This window comes from Cavia porcellus, unplaced genomic scaffold, assembly GCF_034190915.1.
Source record: "Cavia porcellus strain 051 isolate PalLab524CR breed Dunkin Hartley unplaced genomic scaffold, mCavPor4.1 scaffold_6, whole genome shotgun sequence".
NCBI classification, from domain to species: Eukaryota; Metazoa; Chordata; class Mammalia; order Rodentia; family Caviidae; genus Cavia; species Cavia porcellus.
Window position 1 is genome coordinate 32,203,236 of NW_026947489.1, and position 11,644 is coordinate 32,214,879.

Below are 11,644 nucleotides of genomic sequence, written 5' to 3' on the forward strand. Positions count from 1 at the left end.
TCCACTCTCAGTAATTTTCAAGTCTACATATACTATTGTTAGCTAGAGTCACCCGACTGCAGCATACATATTCAGAACTTGCTCCGCTAGTCTAAAACCTTGACCAGCATCCTGTATTTCCTCACCTACCCTCCCAGGCTCCCAGTACCTGTTAGCATTCACCTTACCTGCTGCTTCTCTGATTCCTTATATAAGTGAGTTATGTGTTATTTATCTTTTGGGGTCAGCTCATTTCACTTAGCTTAATGTCCTTCAGTTTCATCTATATAGCTGCAAATAAAATGACTTTTTTCCTAAAGCTGAATAATATTCCATCAAGTATATGCCCTGCATTTTTTTTTTTCGTACATTATTGGGCAATTAAATTGAATCCATGTCTTGGTTACTGTGAATAAAACTGTAACAATATGAGAAGGCAGAAAGCTCTTCAAGATTCTGATTTCATTTCCTTTAGATGTATACCCAGATGTGTGACTGCTGCATGGAATAGCAGCTCTATTTTTAATTTTTATGGAAACTCCATGCTCTTCTCCCCTGTATTGTGTAAGGGTTTCCTTTTCTCCATGTTCCAACCAGTGCATAGTATCTTTCGTCCTTTGGGCAGTAGCAACTATATCAGGTGTTTTAGTAACTTTTTCATTACGAGGACAAAATGCTCAATACCCACAAGTGAAAGAAGGAAAGGTTCATTTCTGCTTACAGTGTGTAGAGGTTTCCGTCCATACTCAAGTGGCTCCAAGGTGGGCAGGCACAGCAGAGGAACATCACAGAGGAGGAGCAGTCCATCGGCAGCATAGGCAGGAGGCAGCAACAGGAGCAAACAGAAAACAGCAAGGCTTCTTTCCTTCTTTCCAGTTGCATTCCGTCAAGATTACAAGCCTGTTGATTGGTGCCGCCCACACCCAATGTGGGACTTCCCATTACCCACACTCAGAACAATCGGGGGACCAACCCAATTACCACACCCTTCATCCATAGTCACATGTTTTAGGTTTACATTTATGTACTCCAGACCCAGCCACATCTGAAAAGTCCCATCTATGAGCATATGAGGCATTAGGGGCATCTAGAGACAAGCCATAGTTTGGGTAGCATCTCATTTTGGTTTGAATTTGCATTTCCTGCTGATTAATGATGTGGAGATTTTTCCATATGTTTGTTGGTGACCCTTTAGGCCTTCTTTTGAAAAACGTCTATTAGGTTCTTTGTCATGTTTAAATCACATTATTTGTTTTCTTGGAATTGGGTTGTATTCTTTATATGTTTTGGATATTAATCCCCTGCCACACATTGTTTGCGAATATTTTCTTCATTTTGTAGACTGTCTCATAACTTTCGGTTGTTTGTTCTTTTGATGTGCAGAAGCTTTTTGAGTTTGACATGGTCCTGTTTGTGTTTTCTGCATTTGTTGCCTGTGCTTCCAAACCCACAACGTATCAAATATCTGTTATCATTTAGTTCAAAATCCTTTTAATTTCCATTGTGATTTCTTCTTTGATCCATTAGTTATTTAAAAATACATTGTTTTATTTAAAACTGTTTTGGGAGAGTTTTCTTGTTATTGATTTCTAGGTTAATTCCACTGTGATAAAAGAATTTACTCTGTATGATTCTTTCTTTTTGAAATTTGTTGAGACATTATGGCCCAGTATAAAATTTATTTTAGTACATGTACCATGTACATTGTAAAGAATGTGGCTTAAAAAATTGTTGGATATAGTATTATAAATGTAGCAGTGGTATCAAATTTTTAATATTATTAAAATATTCTGTATCATAGCTGACTGTTATATTCTATTGACTACTGAAAGAGCTATGTTAAAGTTTTTATTTTGATAAATTTTTCTATACATTTTAAAATTATTTTATTAGATAAAATAGAAATTTATGGCTATTTTACGTGGAAAAGGCTATTGTATTGTTACACAGTTCTCTCTCTTTTTTTTTTTTTTTTTTTGTCTTTTTCCTTTTTATCAGTACCGGAGTTCGAACTCACGACCGCCTGCTTGCAAGGCAGGCGCTTATGCCGCTGAGCTATACCCCAGCCCTCACAGTTCTGTTTATTGCTAGTTACACTTCTTGTTTTAGATGTTCTTAATCTGATGGTGTTATAAGCCCTTTAGATAAAGTCAGCATCATCTTTCACCTTTTCCTCTCAGCTTTTCTGTGTCTTTAAATTTAAGGTGTGGCTCTTGTCAGAGTGGAGATTGAATACCAGTTCTACTGCCCTTGGTCAGCTAAATTCCAGCTTTTATTTTTTACTGTAACATAGAATTATAGATATGTGTAATTTAGTACATATTACTTAAAAGCTTGTTATTAATTATTGTTAATAGAGGCATTATTTATCTTTTAAGATATAACTTTAGTTTTCTTATATTTATTCCAGTGAAGTGCTATTTCTGTCCCTATTATATAGTAATACCTTTGTATATCATGACAAGGGAAAAACTTCTCTCCTTTTGTTTGAGTTTTAGTCTATTATTATTAGTAGTTTGATGGTGATGGAGATTGAGAACAAGGCCTTCCTACTAAACTATATGTCCAGGTTTTTTATTTATTTATTTAGGTATTTATTTATTGAGAAAGGTCTCACCATGTTGCCGTTCCCCAGACTGCACTCAAAATTGAGATCCCCTGCTCCAGCCTCTTAGAGTTGCAGGATTACAGCATGTACCACCATGCCTAGCTCCTGGTCTCTAACTATGAAGCTAAATTTAGGAAAAATTACTTATGCAGTTGTATACATTACTTCCTTCTCTGTAACACTGCTTCATGAAGGAAAATTAAGGAAGTTCTAATATTTGACTTTCATGAGTTATAGGGGATATTCTAAAAATTTTCTCAGTATAAATGCAAAACAAAACAAAAAATGAAAGTAAAAACACAAAACCAATGATATTCTATGTGTAAACAGAAAGGAGTGATTCACTAAAGATTGTTATTATTTACTTCAGCTTAGAAATCTATTTACACTTGTTATTCAGATTGATCCATCCTGTCACTGATTAACATACTTGAAGTCTTATCATGTGGTAGCCACTGAAAGAGCAAAAAAGTGTCTCCTGGTAAAGAAGTAGGGAAATCTAGTAAGGAAAAAAGATAATGAGGAATAGCTTATATATTCTTGATATATGGAATTTATGGCAGTATGTACAGGGTGCTATGAAAGGAAAAAAACTTAGATTTTTTTATATTAATGGGATTTTTGAATCGAGGACTTTAGCGTAACTTGGCAATAGAAAGTTGAACCAAACTTTTTACAGGAAAAGAGGGTGTTCTAGTATTTTAATCAGAAGAAAGATTAAGTGTAAGGATTTAGGTGCTTATGAAATTATTGGAAAGGCTGGATGGATGAGCCTAAGCCTCTGGGAGTGAGTCACAGGATTCCACCCGTGACTGTCTTATAATATTTGGAAGGTGGGAATCAAAAGATTTACTGGGCCTATTAACTTCAAAAACAATACTGGAATTGGGACCCAGGGCTCAGGAATCTGAGATTAGACAGCTTTGGTGGTGTCTCGCCCTTTGCCACTCAACATTCGTAAGCCTGGAAACTGGGATACAGAGCTGCCATAGATACACAGTGTTCTTTACTGGCATGAAGACACAATCAAAAGCAGTTGGAAGATGGTGTCCTCTTCGCTTCCATCTGCTCTTTGAGTGACTGCACCTGACAGATGAAGTCTAATGATACCCACAAACCTACCTGGCAGGGAGAATGGGAAATGGAGTTTCAGCTTTCCAGTCTTTGTATAAAAGAGGGTACGTTATGAGGAGATGGCATGGGATGCAGACTACAAATCAATCTCAAAACATACCCACTGAAGATAAGCTTGAAATAGGAGAGGGCGACAGAGAAGATTATATGTGGCAGAGATAAAATAATAGAGCGGTTTGGGAGGATTACTGGGATGGCTGGGTAGGGAAAAGTACAGAAGATAAATTGAGGGGGAATAATCATCTAGATGATGAGCATGGAGTTGGCAGGGGGGAGGAATGTTTTAAGCCAAGGCACACCAGTGTAGAGGTTACTGCATTAATTAAAGTGAGTCACATTGGTGGCTTGAAGACAGTACTGATAGAGGATTTGGAGAGCTAGTTAAAATACCATCATAATCATTTTAATGTTACACTTTTGTTTTCTTCGTGGTGATTCTTCTCTATGGAACTCCCCTGTATTCCAGTCCCTTACTTGCTTTACTGTAAGACCTATAGAATATATAACAATGCCCATTGTCCTTCTTTCCTGGTCCACCATCTGTAGGACTTGTGGTCAGCAAGGCTCCTGTCTTCATGTAGTTTCATTCACCCATTGCCTTTTCATTTAGAAAGGAACCTCAAAGAGCAAGAATCATGTTTTATGTGTATTTGATGTAACTTTTGAAAATTCAATGAAGGTACAGAGTTAATAATATATTTGCTGCAGAGATTCCAGATCAAAATGTTGTTTCCAATGTTGTGTCTCAAATCCAGTTGCATGACTCTACAACTCTTATGTAGAGGGTCTAAAAAATAGGGTGCAAGAAGGTTTTTAAAAGAGGATTTCTCTGCAAGGAGCTGTGCTGTGATTCTAACTTTATCCAAGGGGAAAGGATGAGGTACCCTATCTTGCCCAGCACAAGGTACTTAGAGGGAGCACTCACTGAATTTGATATGAGATTAGCGCACAGAAGAGACCAGCCTTTGTCTCTTTAAGGAATCAAACAGGCATGAGGCAGGCTGCCTTGCTTCAGATGGATGAACTGCAGGAGGGTGCATGACTCATTGTCAAGGGAATTTCAGCTGAGAAGTCCTCTAATGGTGCTCTTTCTAAGAAATCATAAAATAGCTCTTGAGAGTCAGTGTTATAAGAAAGCGTGGGACTGTTTTACGATAGGACTTGTTAGTGGTCAATTGTTTTGGCCCCACCACAACTCTCCTCACAACACTTTTTGATTTTGGAAAAAGCAGGAGAACCAGTTTAGAACTATGGAGAAGGGCTGGTACAAGGAAGAAGGACTCCTCCACCCTCTTTTCAACACTTGTCTGTCTTCCTGCTGTTAAACGAAACTAAATTTGGCTTGAGAATGCTCTGTACATGAATCCTTACATAATTAACTGCAAGCTAACCTAATACCTGAGCTAAGGGGAAGTCTAATCTAGAAGTATTCTTTTATAGCAAATCGATGAATCCCCACCATAGCTGAGCTCCAATGAGTCACAAGGGAAAAAGTGTTCAAACATTTTCAAGTATGGCAAACTTAGAGTTGCAATAACTTTACCTGTTATCTCTGTCCCCCATTGCTGCTGTCTGACCACGTGGCATACTGAAGACCTTTTAACTTGATTCTGGTTTAGATGACTACCCAATTCTAAGGTCATAAAAAAAAAAAAGCTGATATAAATTTGTTGTAATTTTACCTGTGAAAAGTCTTATGGGGGAAGAAAGGGTGACAATTTAATTTCAAATCAAATCTGAAGTTTTGAGTGGTGCCTGTCACTAGACACTGTTAACTATGAATTTGAGACTGTGTTCATGATTCGAAAGAAGTTTGGATGTTTTGTTACCTGAGTGACCCAAACTGGGACTTTTGAATCTTCATTCAGGTTTCTGAAGAAAGTACTATGTGGATTAACTTTTACAGGAAGAGAAATATAAATTTTCCAGGTGATCATGCTCCTTCAATTTTGTTTGGTTATGTGATGGTTAAATTTTTTCTTCTCCAGAGAGGCAGGTGGAGATCTCCTGAGTTGAAGTGAAAAAAGAAACATGGTTTGGTATAAAGAGACTTCTGTTGTGTCCTGTCTGTGTGACCTTCTGAAAGAAACATAGTTCTTAACAATCATGATTTCCTAATCTGCAAAATATAGTAAATACAACATGTCCACTTCTTTAACTTCACACTTTTGTAGAGATGGTGGGGGGAGAATTCAAATGGAACCACACACTTGAAAAATTTTCTAACTTCCAGTGAATGCACAGGTTTTATGTGCCTTAACTAGATAGTATTTTGAAAGCTCATAAATTTTTTCATTCTTGCTTATGGATGCAACCATCCTAAACCCATAGCCAAATAAGATCCACTAAAGAATAAAACAGTAACTACTGAAGGAGAATATTACACAGAACCCTGCAATGGCCCATTCCTGTCCTAATTCTACAAGGATAATCAATTTTCCTAAATATTCATAGTGCTTTATCATGACTTACAAAAGCCATTGATGACTTAGTACTAATGAAAGCTTTATTTTTTTTTTTTAAAGCACCATTTTTTTTCCCAGTACCTTCTCCAATAGTAGAGTTGAATTACCGGTCACTGAAGTGAGCCTAGGGTAGGCAATAAATTGCTAAGAGCATCACTTACAAATAGAGGTAATGTGGACAGAAAAGGCTGATTGAAAAAAATGTCTTCATTTTGTGAAAGGGCTGGAAGGTACAAAAGAGTGTGAGGAGACTGGCAGAAAGTCTGTTCTTGTCAACATGAAGGAAGATAATGTGACCATCTCAGCGGTATGGATGAGGTCTCTTGCCTCTAACTGAAAATAGCTCTACTAAACTTGGATGAGGCAGTCATTGCCTAGAATACCAAAACCAGAGGCAGTCATGGGGGAAATAGACCATGAGATCGAGGGGATGCTTGAGTTTCTGGGAGGAAACTATTTGTCTTCTTCCTTTGTCCTCCACTGTTCCAAATGTAGATTTTACTGGAGATTTAACCCAGGAGCACTACACCGCCAAGCTGTATCCTGAGCCCTTTTTTATTCTGAGACAGGGTCTTGCAGAGTTGCTTAGATGAGACTCAAATTCTCCCTTATTCTCCCTAGTGCTGGAATTATAAGCATGCACCACTGCGTGGCTGAATTTTAACTTGAAATCAGCAGCAGTGGTTTCTATCCTCCCTCTCTCTGCACCATAGCTGCCTGCTTTTTCTCTCATCTAAAGGAATATGAACCACATTTTTCATTGCCTCCTTATGCTGTATAACAAGCTCTGCATTTACAGAATAGTGAGCGAACAGGCCTACTAGGTAATACCATATAAGTAACAACAACACAAAGGGAAACGGATACTAGAAACCCAACAGTGAGTAGGCTGGCCTGAGTAATGCTTGAGTCTATCAAATTAATTGCATTAAAACCGTTTCTGAATAACTCACCTAATTTGCACACGACTTTTCTCATGACATTTCTTTAAAGCATAGAACTAAAATGGCTTTGGAAGCCAGATGCCAACTGGGTGCTTCTTAGTTCACAAATTTGATTCATTCCAACTATTTGCAGACCCCAAATTTGATTCCCAGACCCATCAAGGTTCTTGGCAGAAGACAAGTTTATGGCCGACAGCTCTGCCTGCTCAGGTGGTGGTATAGTGGTGGGAATTTTCGCTCTTCTGGAGGATACGTGAGGCACAGGGGGTGGTAACTTCTAGTGTGGGCACTCGTAGGAGCTCTTGCACTATAAAAAGGTAACATTGAAGTCTGAAATACTTCAGTGTTTCTCTATGTAGGAAGAGATGCTGCTACACAATACCATACACCTCTGAATTTTTTTTTTCTTTCTGCCCTTCTGGACTTTCTTTGGTTTAGCAATAGAGAAGACCCCTGACAAGCTGGCCTATCAGGATACGATCCCTGACCTGAATTCTTGAGGTGATTATCTACAGAGAAGCTCTAGTGGCCAAGTACCAAATATTTACTGATTTATAAATATATTCAGGAAGACCACTGCCCTTCGAGAAGGTTAAATATAGAGCAAAATAAAATATTTATTATTTTTGAAAAATTATAAACATGTATTTTTAATTAGTTAAAACCTAATTTTTTTCTAATTTATAGAACATTGCAAGTATCCTATGCTATTATAAATTACATAAGCACTAACTTGGAAAAATATTTTTAGAAGAAAGAAAACTTCTTACATATGAAATTTGGCTATTATGTGTATAGTTGCGCACAGTTATTTATTTAAAAGGATTTGCTTTTGTCTTCAAAGTGTGCTTTGTTTTGAAATTAACACTCATTATTATTCTGGCCAGTATGTGCTGTTGCTTAGCACAGCTTCAGGGGAGTAGGTGATGCTAGAAAATGGTACAGTTAGTGGAGAAGCAATCTGTGAAACTGCAGTCATGAATTATATCACATTTTTGGCTCCATTTTTTCATGCAAAGTCATGGCTCTTCTCAGAAAATTGCATTCAATATTGTCCTTGGCAATAAGAATAGATCAGAATTTGCAGTTATGTAACCATGGTCTGTTATTAAATAGAGACTTTCTACACATGAACTCTGTCTCTGTAATCCTTACCATACTGATAAGAGGCCAATTTGTGCCACCAGGGTTTTCCCTAGTTTGAGCTACAGCATATCTGCCTGAGAATTGCTTGGGTTGCCACTTAAATATGCAAGACTGTGCACTTCTCTGGATCTACTAACTCACAGTGTCCACCCAAAGTATCCATAGTTTCTTTACTTCTTGGGACAGCAGTTTTCAGGGTTGATTGTGTCTTGAAAATAACTATAGAGCTTTACAACATAGTGAAGTGTGGGGCCATCTACAGAGACTCTGTACGGATTAGTCGGGGAAGCAGCTTAGACACCAGGGTCTTTGAGGACTCCTAAGTGTCCTGCTATGTATGTAGAGGTAAGAACCCACTGCTCCAGGACTCCTTAGGCAGTCAGAGGGGAGTCTGACTCTTTGGAAGCCCACTTCACCCTTGCCCATGGCTATAGGACCTCCTAAAAGAACTAGTTCAGGGATATGCTGCCATGCAAATACTATATTAGATATTGCTGATAAAAATTATCAATGCTTTTAAGTTTTGTTTCTTTGATTCTTTTCCTAAAATTTCAAGAAGATAAACCCATTATTCTCCCTCTTAGCTTCCTGTAGTATTTTCTATTTTCTGGATTTCACTGAGGCTTCTCTATTTTTGAACTCTCTTTCCTCTCATTTCCTCTTCTTCTGGCAAAGTTTTACTCATTCTTAACATTTGATTCACCTATTGTTTCACTGAATAACTTCCCTGAATAGCCCACTTTCTAAATAGAATGAACGGATTGCTTTTACACATCATCTTGAACCTATTTTAATGGTATCTTTCATCCAATTGCATTGCAGCTAGCTGCCTTTACAACTGTGTTCTCTGCTAGGTCAGTTCAACTAACTTTTAATAATGGGTCCAGGTGCCATGCCTGGGAATAAGCAGCAAAGAAATGAATCATATTCTCTGACCCCTACCCTCTAGGAGCTCATGCTGTGGTAGGGTAAAGATGGACAAATCATTGGGTGGGACCTTTAAAATATAGATACACAGAAGCTAGAGAAAGTTATAAGTTCCTGGAGGTATTGCAAAAGGCATAAAGCAACTGGGAATGAAAGAAGAAATCATTTAAGAGTTTTAAGTTCAGTAGAAGGGGAACTACAAGAAGGTATCCCAGTGTGGGGAACACATGTAGTAAGGCTCTTGGATTTGTAATTTTTAAGGGAAGTTAAGACTATTTGAAAAAATAGTAAACCTTTGTCAGAATACTATCAGAAAAGTTTTAGTATGTGAAAACATTTGTAAATAATAGTCTACCTGGAATCAGCTATTGGTTTCCTATAGAACTTTTATTGAGATATTATAAGCTATGTAGAACTCTTCTTTAATTTGGACTACTCCAAAAGTCTGAACATATTCCTATGATTATTCCAAGGTACAAATTTCTAGGTATAAAGGAAAATATACTAGATTTTGAATCTGCTACACTTGGATTTAAATCTAGGCTCTATTACTGACTAATTCAAGGGCTAAATTATATGCTTTCTGAGCTTCAGTATGTGTGTGTATGTGTGCGTTGCTGAAATGAGAATAGGAATAGATAATGCCCATAGAATTATTTTGTTCAATTTCTATCACTTAAAATCATTCAGTAAAGTTTGATTTCCTGTACGCCTCCAAAAATTAAAGGTGAACAAACAGAACAAAAGCCCAAACAACCAGGTTGATTCAGAGTTAGAACATGCCAGAAGGAATTTGGGAACAGGTATCAGCTGCTTGCTTTTCCCTTGGCCTGATGAATAGGGTGGTCTCACAAGTGGCTGGGTATGTCCAAGCACCTGAAGAGCTGATTTTCAACTCTAAGTCTTTCTTCCAGTTTAGATCTCAGCTCTCTGGGTTCAGTGTGTCGACTGTCAAGGTGAGACGAACTCTCCATTCTCCTCCAGGGCCAGCCTCCTGAGGTCGGCTGCTGAGCAGTGCTCACGATTTCTTTCACACAAGCCCATTTGGAGATGAGAGAGGAGGAGGTTTATCTGCAGGTCAGTAAATAACTAGCCGAGAGCAAGGACGTGTACAATGAAAGAGGAAGGACTCTTCGATTCGTGTCTGGATTTCCCAAACCCGGAGCAATCTGTTCCTGTTTAAAACAAAAAGCAAAACATGTTTCCTCAAACTGCTTTAAAAGAATAGTGATGACTAAGGCAGTACATTTATTTCAGCTGTCACAGAAGTCAAGAATCCCTGGATTTTTGAAAAACATTTCTTCTGTATTTTTGAAAATAGTGTGGTTCCTTCCCTAGAGACTTCTGAAAATAAATTCCTTTTTTTTGCATATTAAGTGCATTAATTCTGAAAATTTTTCTTGTTTAAAGAAATTAATTTGTTGAGAAAAACATATATCTAAAAATGATTGAATAGGGTTAGACAAGCTAGTGAAGAGACAAATGAAAATTATGCTGATTCATTTGATAAAACACCTATTTTATAGCAGAGAATGCAGATTCAGTTATGGGTTCAGGAAGTTGGAAGAGAACCACATGATGTGTGTGTGTGTGTGTGTGTGTGTGTGTGTGTGTGTTACTGAGGGTTGAACCTAGAGATGCTTTACCTGTTGGATATACCTCTAGCCTTAATTATTTGTTTGTTTGTTTATATTTTGAGCTAGGGTCTAAGTTGCTTAGGCTGGCCTTGAACTTGCCATCCTCTTGTCCCAGCCTCCTGAGTAGCTGGGATCACAGGCCTGTGACATCACACCTGGTCATATCTCATGTGTCTTAACATGCTATGGGGCTGTGGGCAAGTCAACACAATGTTACAGAGTGTGACAGAGGCTGTACTGGCAGAAGTCCAGGGTGGTAAAGGAGAAGACCAGGAGACCTGAATGATGAGCAGAATTTGGCCAGCTGAAGAGTTGTGAGTGGGAATAGAGTTCTAGGCAGAGGGAAGTGTTGTGTATCTTAAGGTGGAGTACATTTGAGAAAGTAAACCCACTTTAAGGTAAAAAGAGGAGGACTGGCTGGTAGGATACCTGTAATTTTTCTTTCAGCAGATTGAGAATGGTAAGGTGTGTGGCATGGTTATTGTTTTCCATTTTGCTACTGTTTCATGTGTGAGTGGCTTCCAGGGAAACTTCAGGGATGCTCAGTTGGGGTAGATTTAAGTATTCTTTGGCCTGTTAACTAGGTATCATAACTCCCTGTCAAGCAGCAGCTACTGGGATCTTGGCATCCTTGGAAGGTGGAATTCTTCTTTGATATATCAACTAATAAACAGAAGATTACAGGGAAGATGCTTTGAGGGACCTAAAGGGCAGGCTTTCTGAGCTTGTAAGCCATCAATGGGCTATTATCGATTATCTTTTCTTTTTTCCAAGTTGAAAGGTGAAGCAATCAGAAAATAGCCA